Below are 12,370 nucleotides of genomic sequence, written 5' to 3' on the forward strand. Positions count from 1 at the left end.
ATGAAAACGGACCATTCCAGAAACTCACGTGACAGGAGTGCCTCTTAAAAACTGAAAGGAGGGCTTCCCTGGTGGCGCAGTGGCTGAGAGTCCGCCTGCTGATGCAGGGGACATGGGTTCGTGCCCTGGTCCGGGAAGATCCCACATGCCGCGGAGCGGCTGGGCCCGTGAGCCATGGCCGCTGAGCCTACGTGTCCGGAGCCTGTGCTCCGCAATGGGAGAGGCCACAGCAGTGAGAGGCCCGCGTACCGCAAAAAAAAAAAAAAAAAAAAAAATTGAAAGGAAACAACAAATGAATGAACCAGCTAGAAGGCCTTCGTCATTCAAGTCCAACGACGAAAGCAGTCAGAAATGCCTAATCCAGTGTGTCCTGAATGCAGGGCTTCTGACGTGGAAAGGAATGGCAGAAAGAGCCCTCTCCAATTACGCCCCCGATTTATTAGATCTCCCTATGGTAAGTTAGGATTTAACAATGCAAGTCTTACTTTGTTTTAACTGCCATGCTTCCAGAGTGAGCAGCAAAAAGGAGCGATCTGAGGACCCAAGTCCTGCCCATGTAGACTGTCTGCCCTAATTCCAAGGATGCTGTCCCTCTATAATACCAGCCACACTGAGAGCCAAGAGCCCTCAAAGGGTATCAAACTCCCTGTTGGGGAGCAAGCAGAGTAAAGAACAATGGGGAGCTGGATGTTCAGAAACAGGAATTGGCAATGACTTTGGTTACTCCTCGAGTTGCCAGGCTTGATGGTGACCGACCCCAAAGGCAGAAGCACCAACATCTGGGGAGGGTGGAAAGTTACCTTTCAGAACCATCCTCTAAGGGACCAGGGGGCCAATGGTACTCACTCTGTGACCTCGACCCCACCAGATCTATACATAAAGGAACTGATGTTAAAATGAACATTGAGGATAGCCTTAGGGCGAAGCAGGGTGGGAGTTCACACCTGCAGGATGGATGTGAGCAAAGGGAAGGGAGCAGATTCTCTTTTTCATCTGGGAATGGGACAGAGAATGGGATAGATTCCTTATTCAGCCTCAGTTCTATCTATGGCTGTGAGTTGCAGGGGTGAAAACCCCTTCCTTTTCCTTGAATCACAGCAGCATGACACATCCCACAGCTCAAAGTCTGAGGCAAATGTACATTTGAAATCAAACACATAGGTACCTAAATTCTATCAGTGCATCTTTATCTCATGATGGAAAAGTGTAACCAGTGGATCTCCTCTGGTACTTAACGGTAAACATTCTTAAATCCCAGGAAAGGAAAACTTCCCCAACACAGACATTCACACACACCACAGCCAGTGTGCTAACTCTTAGTGTGACTCAGTTTCCCTCCATGGAAGCCACAGTCAAAAGTACCACCTCCCAGCCCTTCCCCAGAAATCAGCTTAGACTTTACTTTTCAAATACAAAGCCTCTGACTTCTGAGAGGTGGTGGTGGAGGAAGCAGAATACCTGGTCAGTAAGGCTGAGTTTCTTCTTGCTCAGAGCATCAGTATCCCTTCCGACATTCCCTCCTTAGCCAGGTGTTGCCACAAAGGGAGCTGAGAGTTTGACAAGTCAGAAATTATCCACACCTTAAAAGGAATGTTCCTGGAACAAAAAGTAAAAATAAAAAAATAACCCAAACCACCTTGTCTGTAAATTGGGGGTGGGGGAGGAATGCGGAGGAAAGTAAAGAGATACAAATTTGAAAACAGTCAGGCTGTGCCAGGGTTAGATTTCCCTTCCCTCAAGGACAGCCAGATCTGATACGGCTGCTGATAAGGTCAAGCGGCTTCACTTTACTGCCCTTACCCAGGTCTCAATTTATAACATCAGCGTCCCCAACATCATCAGAGACCCTTCTGAGAGCTTGGAGGGTGACTGTCACCGACATCCAGGCTGGACACCATCTACCAGAAAAAACCCTACTAGGAAGTAACCTGAAGGTATCCAGAGAGCAGAGGCAGACAGAAAAGCACTCGCTGCCCGCAAGCGCCTTTCTGATTAAAACTTACACTTTTAAAACCAACACTGAGCTTTCCCTATCACAAATGCTGTAATGTAGCCCTTTCCTGCAAAATGACACCTTTCCCTTTAGAAACAGTATGTGAATCTGATACAAGTGAAATTAAACACAGTATAAGGCTCCCTAACTCATTTAACATCTTTCATTCAAGAACCCAGGGCACTTAAGTCACTTTATAAATGTAAAAACTCATGCCTCATCACTTTAAAAGGGGGAGTCGGAGGGAGTATCATTTTCCCATCTATGGTCAGTACATTTGAGTAACAGTCCATGGAAAAGCCCCTCTCTCACCACTGGAGGTGGGGAGGTCAGGCCTCTATACCATTATCCTCAGCTCAGAATAGCTTGGGGATTAACCCAAAGGGGAACTGAGCCATAATCAACCCTGCCCATTTAGAGGGGAAAGGGCCCTAGAAGTGGGGCGGGTGGTGCTCTCCGGTCTAGCACCTGCATCTGACTTCAGCCACAAGGTCCAGGGCCATATAGAGCTATAGCTCAGGGGACTTCATTTTTTCCTGCTATCCTTTACTGCTCCCTCCCTCCTGTACCTTTAAGTGACCAAAGTCAACACTAAATCAGCTTGTAATTTCCCTCCAAGGATGAGATAAATAAGTTGGCCCACTCTCTACTGTCTCCCCAGTTACTCAACTCTGTCCCCAAATATAAAGCCTAGGGGAGAAAGGCCAAGCCTCATCTCAGCCCACCCCTCCATTCCTCTAGGGTGTCCTGGGAGGCCCACCTCTGGCCCAACCACTCACAGCATTAGTTCAGTCACAGGAGCAGACAGGAGAGTCACCCAGCAGTTCAAACCCCCCCCACACACACACACAATCCAGTGCCTTCTGTCTCCACAGGCAAGCAGATGTAGCACTGCCTTGCAACCAGGGGGAAAATCCGACTCTCAGAGGGCTGTCTTTTCTAAGAGGAAGAAAGGCAATGGGCAGTCCTGCCACAGGATGGAAGCCGGTGGTCACATGCAAGCCAGATCAGAGCTGGAGGCACCTTGTTCTTGGAGACACAAGGTCGGGGACTGGGGACCTGGAAACTGGCCCATTTGTTTTCTAGAGAGAAAGACACTGTATCCCCCATCCCTGCCCCAGGAAGGCTCTTCAGCCCTCCCCTTGACCCCTCTTCCTGGTTACAGCAAAGAGAAAAACCCAGGCCCCCTGATGACCCAAGTCTGAAGGCCAGAATAACAGCTCCTTTGCTACTGGGTGCTGAGAACGCAGGAGAATTGGTGAGCTGAGCCCCCAAGGTTATGCTGGCACAGCTCCCCAGGGTCCTGCTCTTTTCCTCCTGGGAGGGCTCGAAGTGGCGTCAGAACAACCTGCCACCCTAAGCTCTGTACCTGAGGCAAACAAACAAACATACCCCCCAAGGAAACTGTGGAGAAAGAGGGAGACATAGTCCAGGGCAGGAAGGGAAGGGGATCAGTTTCTGACTGGGCACAGGAAGAGGGAAAGGAAGACACCTGGGAAAGAGGCCAGTATCGCCTTCCCCTTGCTGTAATGGTCCCCATCCCAGCCCCGCATCTCCCACAGAGGACCGGAATCAGGGTGGGCAGATGGAGAGCTGGCAGCCAGGGGGCTGGGAAGGGGAGGACGCCTAGGTGTGCAGTCCACCATCACCTCGTTTTTCTATGCACCCTGGAGAGAGGGTTCATCTTGGCACGGTTCCCTCCCCTTCAGAAAAGTCCTCAGCCTCAAACTCAGGAGGGTCCGTGGTTCCCACTCCCAAGCCTCTCTAGCTTCCACCCAGCCTGACGCCCCCTCCGCTCCCCTGAGGCGGCCTAGGGGATGCTCTCCGCCCGGAGGAAGAGGGGATGTCAACCTTCCGCTGCCGGAGATCCCCGGCTGACCCCTTCCCCTCGCATCTCCCCAAGCCCCCTTTGTTTCAGGCGGTGAAAGTTGCCAGCGTGCACCCCCTTCCCCAACACGCCCCCCTGTGCGCCCATCCCCCTCAGGGAATCCAAGCCTGGGCGCACCATCTAATTAGCGGCTCGCTCTCGAGCAGGGGCACCGCTTCGAAACCGAAAGCAAAGAGGAAGCGGGATCCGGCAGCGCCCCCAGCCCGGTCGCCTGGTCTTCCCCATCACCGCACCATCGCCCGCGCCCCCCCGCACTCGGCGCTGCCCGCCCCGCGCGGCCACCTCTCCCGGCGGCGGAAAGGCCTCTCTGCGGGCATCGGGGGCACCTACCGGTGCGGGGCCGGGGCCGGGGCCGCGAGCAGGGGCAGGGCAGGGCCGGCCGCCTGCCGGGCGCAGGTGCGGCCGGGAGCGCTGTCTCCCCTGCTCGCTCCCGCTCCTCCTCCCGCGCCGGTGCTCGGGGCGCTCTCCTGCGCCGCCTGCTCCCCGCCCCCAAGCCCGGCGCTCGGGCTCCCCCCGCGCCGAGTTGCCGGCCCTGCCTCCCCCACGCCGCCGGTCCTCCCGCGCGGCGCCTAGTCCCGCATTGTGTGTCGGCCGCCGCCGCGGCGGTGCGGAGGTCGGGGGGCTGTTGTCGCCGCTGCCCGGGCAGAACGGAGCCGGCGGCGGCGGCGGCGGCGGCGGCGGCGGCACTCACCCATAGTACGGATGCGGTGCAAACTGCACATGCTCGCGTCTGACAAGCGCTCTGCCTCCGGCCCCGCTTAACTCCTTGCTCGCCCGCTCCCCCGCTCCCCCGCCGGGTCCGCTGCCCGGCCGACCGCACCGCCTCGCGCCGCCGTGAGTCGGCGGCGCCCCGGGCGCCTGGAAGCGCGCCCTCGGTCCGGGCCGCGGCGCAGGTGGCTGCAGTGCAGAGCTCCTCGGCCCTCCCAGCTTCTGCCACCGCGCCTGCGTTTGAGGTGTCTGCAGGAGCCCCGAGGAGAGGACCAGCCGGGACCCCTCAGCTCCCAGCTTGTAGGAGTTGTGTGGACTGCGTGTACAATGTCCACTGTGGGTATCCTGTAGGTCCCAGCTACCTGAGGGCCACGGTCAACATGGTATTGCAGACCCACTATATGCCAGCATAATGTTCCGTGCCGTCCATTCATTGAAACGGGCCTGCAAGATGAGTTTTATTATCCCCATTTTCAAGATGGAAGAACTGAGCCCTGTGGAAGTTACGGAATCTACCTAAGGCAGAGCCTGAACGTCCAAGGCCCACAGTTTGGTTTATACCACAAAGATTAAACATAAGATTTTCCTTCTGAAGTCAATCTCGATTCTTCTATTGGAAGGTGGAAAATAATGGATGTCATCTAGAAAACCTGGAGATTTTGGTATGTGGAACTGTGGGAAATCAGTGGCAGAGGGCCCTGCCTTAAGACAGGCCCCTCAGGCGGGTCCTGGGTCCTGCAGAAAGGCTGCGCAGGGAGTAGGAAGGCAATGCAACCCCAATCCCTACACCAAGCCTGGGTTTGGCCCTGGGCTCTGCAGCCCAGAGGGAAGGACATTTTTACAACTTCTAATGCCCCCTGAAGGTATCTTTTTGTAAATAATCCGTCCAGGGGGGTGCTCTTTTCTAATTCTCACACAGACCATATGTGTGCCAAGGCCTGATCTGTGAGGTCTGATGGCTGCTTCCCTCCTAGCCCTCACCCCCTTTTTGTCACATGCCACAGTGACAGAGAGCTCTCAGAGGTCCAAGGCAGCACAGAGTCTTCTAAGAAAAGGAACCTGAGGTTCATCCAGCTGGCCTTGCCCCACTCTGGATGAGAAGCTGAGCTGCTGTCCTCCAGTCCGAACCTAATCTGATCCTAAGTCTTGGGTTTCTCAAACCCACAGAGGAAGTGCACAGCCATGCGGTGCCAGTGACAAGAGCTCTTGGCTTCTCTGAGTTAGTTTCCTCCTCTAAGATGGAGATAATCTCGCCTATTTCATAAGTATATTGTGATGACCCAATAGCAATGTATGTAGAGTCCTCAGTACAGTAGGCCTTCAATAACAGGAAAGTGTTTTCTGCTGGGGGTAAAGCAGGGATGGGGAGAAGCGACCAGAGCTACAGTGAAGCATGTGGGCTGTCCTAGAACACTGTCAGAGAGGCAGGAGACAGCCCCCTCCCAGAAACACCTTGGCAAGAAGAGGCTTCAGTAAGTCTGGCAGCAAAGCCCACCTGCTGCAGAGGGACCTCCCTGGCGCCCCCTTGCCTCGGAGGACCAGTTCTGCTCTGGTTCTCAATCTGTGGCTGGCCGCTGATCCTACTCCCTTCTGGCTGGGGGAGGCAGCATTGCTCAGAGGAAAGCACAGCGGTCTGTTAAGGCAGAAGATCTGAATTTGGGATGACTTATCCATTAGGTACTTTGCAGTGCCTAGCACCCACAATATTTTGGGGGCCAGCAAAAATGTTTGAATTTCTTTTGAAATCAGAGGCAAAAAATAAACTTTGAGGTCAAAGAAAATGTTTTCCTCTATAATTTTAGTATAGAAGCCATAGTATATAGAAGCCAAGGTGCCAGTTACAGAATCTGAAGAAGGAAGAGTTGGGAACTAAGGCACAAGAGTTGGCATCAGTCACTCTCTCCTGTAACCAGCTCTCCTATGGACTTAACTCCATCATCTGGGTCTTCCTCATTCCCAAATTAGGAATCATTTCTTCCTAATAAAAATTTATATAATGCCTTACAATGGACATATCTTCTCTCTTTGGGTAAGGCAGCTGTTTTTAATCCCCATTCTATAAACGAGGAAATCAAGGCTCAGAGAGATTATATATGGTCAAGGTTATATTGCTAGTAAAGGCAAAATGCAGTTCAAACTTAGGTCTTCTGGCACCCCATCCAAGGTCCTTTCCATCTGCACCTAGAAGATTTCAAATAAGATCAGGTGTGTACAGGACAGAGCTGTCTGTTGCAGAAGCAGACCTAAAAATAGCATCTGTAGCAGCAAGTGAGTCCCCTGGCTTTTCACCCAAAGAATGCTGAGACAAGCATGCGGTGTTCTGGGAATGGGTTGGGGCAGGGTGGCCCTGGGTGAAGGTAGGCACCATGATAGTGGTTCCAGTGATTCAAGTATAGATTCAAGGTGGAGGGCCATGGGGCAAAGCAAGCCCCACCGCACTAACACGCGCCAAAGGATGCCAGCCCTTTGACTTCTTGTCTTATCAGAGCAACTTGGATCTGAGTTCAGACCCCACATCCCAGCCAGATGTCTTAAGGCCGTTTATTTAAGCTTTCTGAGCCTATTTCCTCATCTGCAAAATGGAAATGGCGATAAAACTCAACCCCATGGCGGTTGCAAGCACAAACGAGATGATGCGTGTTAGGACCATAGCACAGTGCCAGGAACACACACGTAGTTTGAATTCCCTGCCACCACAGGCAACTAATGGTCTTTCTCTTCACCATCTTCTTTCTGTTCTACCACTAGGCAGGGAAAAAGACAGTCTTTCAAGTGTCTTTGTGTTTCTAAAGTGCCTTGAATATGTTAGGTTCTTAACCATATTTTCTGAAAGACAGGCAGAACTTTTCTGCCCTTCTACAAAGCAAACCTTCCATAAAAGCCGTAGCTCTTGTCCACCATAAGTAGTTTTCTCAATGACTTTCAAGGGGCACCAGAAAAACACTTCTGTATGCTCATTAGAGAGGACTGGTTCTTTGGGGGTTGCCCTCTGACTACAAGTCAGGAGAGATGTTGCTCCAGAGGGTGATTTCAGTGGAGGGACTGGGCCAGCAGCCAGAGCAGGAAGGACCAGGAAGGAGGGAGCTGGAGCATGGAAGTTGGAGGCCGAGAGAGAACTATGTATAGTCTGTCCCAGATGCTGTGATAAGAAAGAGAGGAGTGAGGTAGGGGCCGAGGAAGCATTGAAGTCAAAGGCGATCTTGAGCTTGGAATTATTTGGACTGGCTTATCAGGAAAATAAGTTGGGTGAGAAAGAACTGGGGGAACCCCCAGGGAACCAGTCCTCCAGAAGAGGCATACAGAAATATTTCTGTTCCCTTTGAAACAGAAAGAAAAGAAACTTTCCCTTGAAAGTCATCATGAAAATTACTTATGGTGGACAAGTGCTTCTGCTTTTCAGATGGTGTGCTTAGTGGAAGGGCAGAAAAGTTCTTGTCTTCCAGAAGATATGGTCTTGGCAGTAAGAGAGGAGGTCAAGGTAATCTGCTGGAGTTTGAAAATGGGTGGGTGTGGGGGGAAGGAATCTCTTTGTAAAAGCCTTTTCTTGAAATAGGAAGGAAAGAGGCATCAAGAGGCTGAGGAGTATGAACCTGCACCATTTAGGATTCTTTGGCTGCAAGCAACAGAAACTGACTTTAGCTATCTTAAGTCTAAAAGGAATTTATTGCCAGGCTATGACCAGGTGGCTCACAGATTTGGAGGGAATGCGGGCAGAACAGACTTGAAAAGGCTAGGACCAGGACAGCTTTGGGAGTCCAGGGAATGGGAAGTAACTGAGAGCCTCCTCAGGGCCTTGCTGCCGGAACAAAGGGACTTCAATCTTTTTATCACTTCTGCTCAAGTGTAAGAATCAAATTTGCCTAAGTTCAGTCATGCATCCACGTCTTGGCCAGGGAAGGGCCAGCAGGATACCCGGATGTAAGCTCTATCAGCACCCCACATCACAACTGAGAGGTAAGACAGAGAAATCAAAGTGCTGTTACCGTTACCCAAAGGAAAGGAGAGGTTGCTAGGCATCCCCGGAAAAGGGAATGTCCATGGTATGGGGGAAGCAAGGAGCACAGGAAATGTACACCTGACTCGGGGCCCCGTAAAGTTCTCAGCCATGAGAAAAGGTGAAGGGGGAAGCACAGAAGCCTTCAGAAAGTAACAGGAAGCTCTGAAAAGTACTGGGACAGGAAGGCCTAGACTGTTGACAAAAATCACTGCTCGTGCTGGGGTGAGTATAGAGCTAGAGACAGGCCAACGTTTTAGGGACTTTGCACAGCTGCGAGCTGTGCTCAGGGATGGATGAACAGTGATAGGGAAGCAGGTGCAATAGGTTATTAAGGATGTCCTTGAATGTTTATTAAATGCCTCTGAGGAGTGGAAAGTGGTACCAGTGGAGGGGGAAGAGGCATCAGGCCCCAGGGAAATGGTCAAGTTGACTGCAGTTTTATCAGAAGGTTTGCTACCCAACATGTCCATGTGGGAAAGGGGTGCGTACTTGTCACAGAGCTCTCAAAATAATGTCTGTTCCTACTTTAGGGATATTTAAAAGTCATGTCCTCTCTCTTTTTTTCAGTCATCAAAAAGAAAATGCAGTGGATAAGAACTATGCAGGATTCATGAACGCCTCGAGCCTGAAAATGAGGAACTCACCATTCTGTGATAATATGAATTCACCCATAAAGCATTACGACATTAACATGTGTGCAGTAAGGTAGCCTGGAAAATGAGTGCAGGTTCATGAGACTAGCAGTAAATTAAGGGGGGGGGGGAGGCCAATGCTAAAAGAAATCAAAGTGAAAATATGAACATACATTGGAACTACACTACTTCACAGCTGTAAGTGTGAGTTTAACTGTGAAGGTTGTAAATTTGGGGAGGGCTAGAGTTGATTACGAAACTTGGGAATCATGGGGAGAGCCAGCCCCATCCGCAGCTGCTCTCATTTCCCACTCAGCAGTCAGCCCAGGTGCTGGGCAAATTTGAAAGAATTTCTGCCCTGGAGATTAGAAACCAAACTCCAAGATAGTCACCTCCCCTCCGTGCCTCCCTTTGCCAGGATACAAGGAGCTTAGTCGTCTGAGGGGGGACAAAGGAGTATTGTTAAGGCGAGCCTGGTTATGAGAAGGCTTTGCAACTAAAAGCTTTTATGCTGCTATCTAAGCCCTTCTGCCTGGGGGACACTGGGTGCCTGTCCCAACTTCACTATATCAGTTCAAAGAGAAATTTCAGCCTGACGCAGTGATTGCAGAAGGATATCTTAGGACTCAGCAACATTAATAGATTAAGAAATTCTATCACAACATCTCATCCAAGACCCAATTCCTGGCCCCACTAGGTCCTGAGCTGGGTTAGAGTGGGAGAATCTTGCTTTTTGTAGATCTGAGACAAAAGAGTTGTCCCATAGGAGCTGGCTGAGAAGCAGCCCATCTTGGGAGGGGGGAATGGGGGTAGGTGGGGCGGTGGTATTGGGATTGTATCACCGAGGGTAGGATAAAATCTGTTTCAATTCTTTTTACCCCCTTTGTCCTAGCCCTTCTAGGAGAACTCTGCCACCTTTGGGAAAGGTTGTGTAAGCCTGAGGGGTTGATGATGTCAGGGACTCCATCTTGTCTGGGGAATTAGTTCAGGTGAGGTGTCCTATTAGTCTTAGATGCTAACTGATTAAGAAGTTATATATTTAATGTCTTCTCTTCTCTAGTCCTGTGCTGTTGTGAGGACTGGAATCCTGACTTCAAGGAAATTGTTATTCAATTTAACAACCTTAATGTACCATGCAGCATGCTAAGGATTAGGGTCATAGTGGTGAAAAGATTGAGACCTAAGCATATGGATATGGGAACAATACACAACAGTCTCTAACTCAATATTACCCGATGCTCCTAGTGACTTCAATTTTGTACCTCCCGTGGAAGGGCATGTGATTATTTGTGTTCTCAGATGGAGCTGTTTCCATGCCAAGCTTTATCTCTACCACACTTGATTTGTAAAGTAAACTCTCAGGCACTGGCTCAAAATTGACTAGTATTTACAAATTTATACACTTCTTTCTGTCAAGAGACTCTTTACCCTTCTTTCTTGTCCACGGCTTAGGTCAAGGGTTTGCTTTCTCTTGTGCCCTTCAGCAAGTACAGACTTGGGAAGGGGTATTGCCATCTTTAGTGGATTTTTCCATATCTGTGAGCAGTAATGTCAGGTATAGAGCTGTGATCTCCCCGGGGAATACAGCAGAGGAGTACAGGGACAGAGAAGGAACAATAGTGGGGTTCCCAACGGAAAAAGGAAGACCACAGAGGGGATAAGTGCTTTGTTCTGGACCTGCATGTCTGTTCAGAGTGCACAGGCTAAGAAGGGAACTGGTTGCTCGAGGCCTCATCTTGACCTGGTAAGTGCCCTTGTGGGCAGTTGTATGATGGGAGATTAACACTACGCCATATCCTGGAGCTTTAACTATTTAAGTCCAAATTCATGTTGTAGGAAAACATTGGACCCGGTGGGTCCCACACCCGTCCTAACTGAATGGAGCTGGATGATGGCCTGAAACTCTAAGAATGTCAAAGGAAGGTTCACGAGGGTCTCTGGTGCTGCAGTCCAGGATAAACGTGGTTGAGTGTGGAGGAGTGAGAAGGGGTACAGGGAAGGAACAGGGGCTCCAGACTTGCTCCCTGAAATCATCCGCCATGCTGCTCCCGCCCAGAATCTCACAAAGTCAAGCCTCTGGACTATACCCAGCTAGCTTCACATTCCTTCTTTCCTCAAGTGGAGACCACGGCTGAATACGACATTTCCCTTGCAAGATGTAAAAGGGGCTTGGATTAGAACTAGGCCTAACTTAACTCTGTCCCCAGACTTGTGTCTGTTCCTTCAAGACCTGGACAACTTCCAGACCACAAGAACATGGTGTATAATAGGAATCCAGTTGCTGTCGTGGTCATAGCTTAATTGCTCTGAAGAGGTAACAGGACCCAGGCAATATCAAAAGCATGTGAGTCCCCTCTGCTCTCGGCATTGGTCCTCAGCTCGCCCCCTTGCCAAATCCCTGCCCAGGATCTTCACCAGCTGGAGACCGTGAGTTGGCATTAAACTTGAAAGATGGGAAGTTATGAGGGCAAATTCTGGTTCTCCGAGTGGCAGATTGTGGCTTTATTGAGTTAGTTGTCAACTTCTCTGAATCTCAGTTTTCTACTTTACTGATGAGATCAATATTTTTAAAACATTTTAATAGCTTTATTAGAAAAATGATTCATATTCCTTATAAAACATTCACATAACATAAAAAGAACAAAGCAAAAACTAAAAACGTTACACCAAATTTCTACACCCAAAGATAATCATTGTTAATATTTGGCAGAAAAAGTCTTCTACCCATATTTACATACATAGAGTTTTACATAAAGTCAATTATATTATACTTTTCTAGAAATTGTTTCACTTGACATTAAGTAATGAATATTTTTCCATGTCAATAAAAATAATTCTTCAACGTAAATTTTAATGGCTGCATAGTATTTTATTTTCTAGATGAATTTTAATAACTTATTTACTAGGTTCCAACTGATGGACATTTAGGTTATATCTTTTTGTCTTTACTTTGTTATTATTGCTGCTATAAATATTTGGGGTGACACGGTCTTTTCAAGCATCCTTCTCCTAACAAGAAAAATATTGAATGATGTAGCTCAAGGAACGACACAAGAATCATAAAACTCTGTCAGTGAGAACAGGAATTTGGAGTGGAGGAAAAGGTCCTAGAAAATTTTTAGTGATCTTTACCTCCATAAATGGTTTCCAAT

The 12,370-nt window shown here is 49.6% G+C and overlaps 1 protein-coding gene and 1 long non-coding RNA gene across 2 annotated transcripts in view; one reads left to right on the forward strand and one right to left on the reverse strand.

Annotated features, from left to right (window-relative positions):
* Window positions 1-4,389, reverse strand: part of TMEM229B (transmembrane protein 229B) — a 40,047-nt gene extending 35,658 nt beyond the window's left edge. Inside the window, exons 1-2 of the mRNA XM_060294936.2 lie at window positions 4,212-4,389; window positions 1,459-1,596 (exon numbers count right to left, since the gene is read on the reverse strand). The gene's annotated coding sequence lies outside the window, so the exon portion shown is untranslated. The remainder of the gene's footprint in view (window positions 1-1,458; window positions 1,597-4,211) is intronic.
* A 385-nt stretch (window positions 4,390-4,774) lies between these two features.
* Window positions 4,775-11,938, forward strand: LOC132596870 (uncharacterized). Its single transcript, XR_009563151.1, has 4 exons — window positions 4,775-5,251; window positions 9,154-9,291; window positions 10,111-10,962; window positions 11,055-11,938. It is a non-coding gene; the product is annotated as an uncharacterized lncRNA (long non-coding RNA).
* The last annotated feature ends 432 nt before the right edge of the window (window positions 11,939-12,370 follow it).

The sequence above is a fragment of the Globicephala melas genome, chromosome 2, assembly GCF_963455315.2.
Source record: "Globicephala melas chromosome 2, mGloMel1.2, whole genome shotgun sequence".
NCBI classification, from domain to species: Eukaryota; Metazoa; Chordata; class Mammalia; order Artiodactyla; family Delphinidae; genus Globicephala; species Globicephala melas.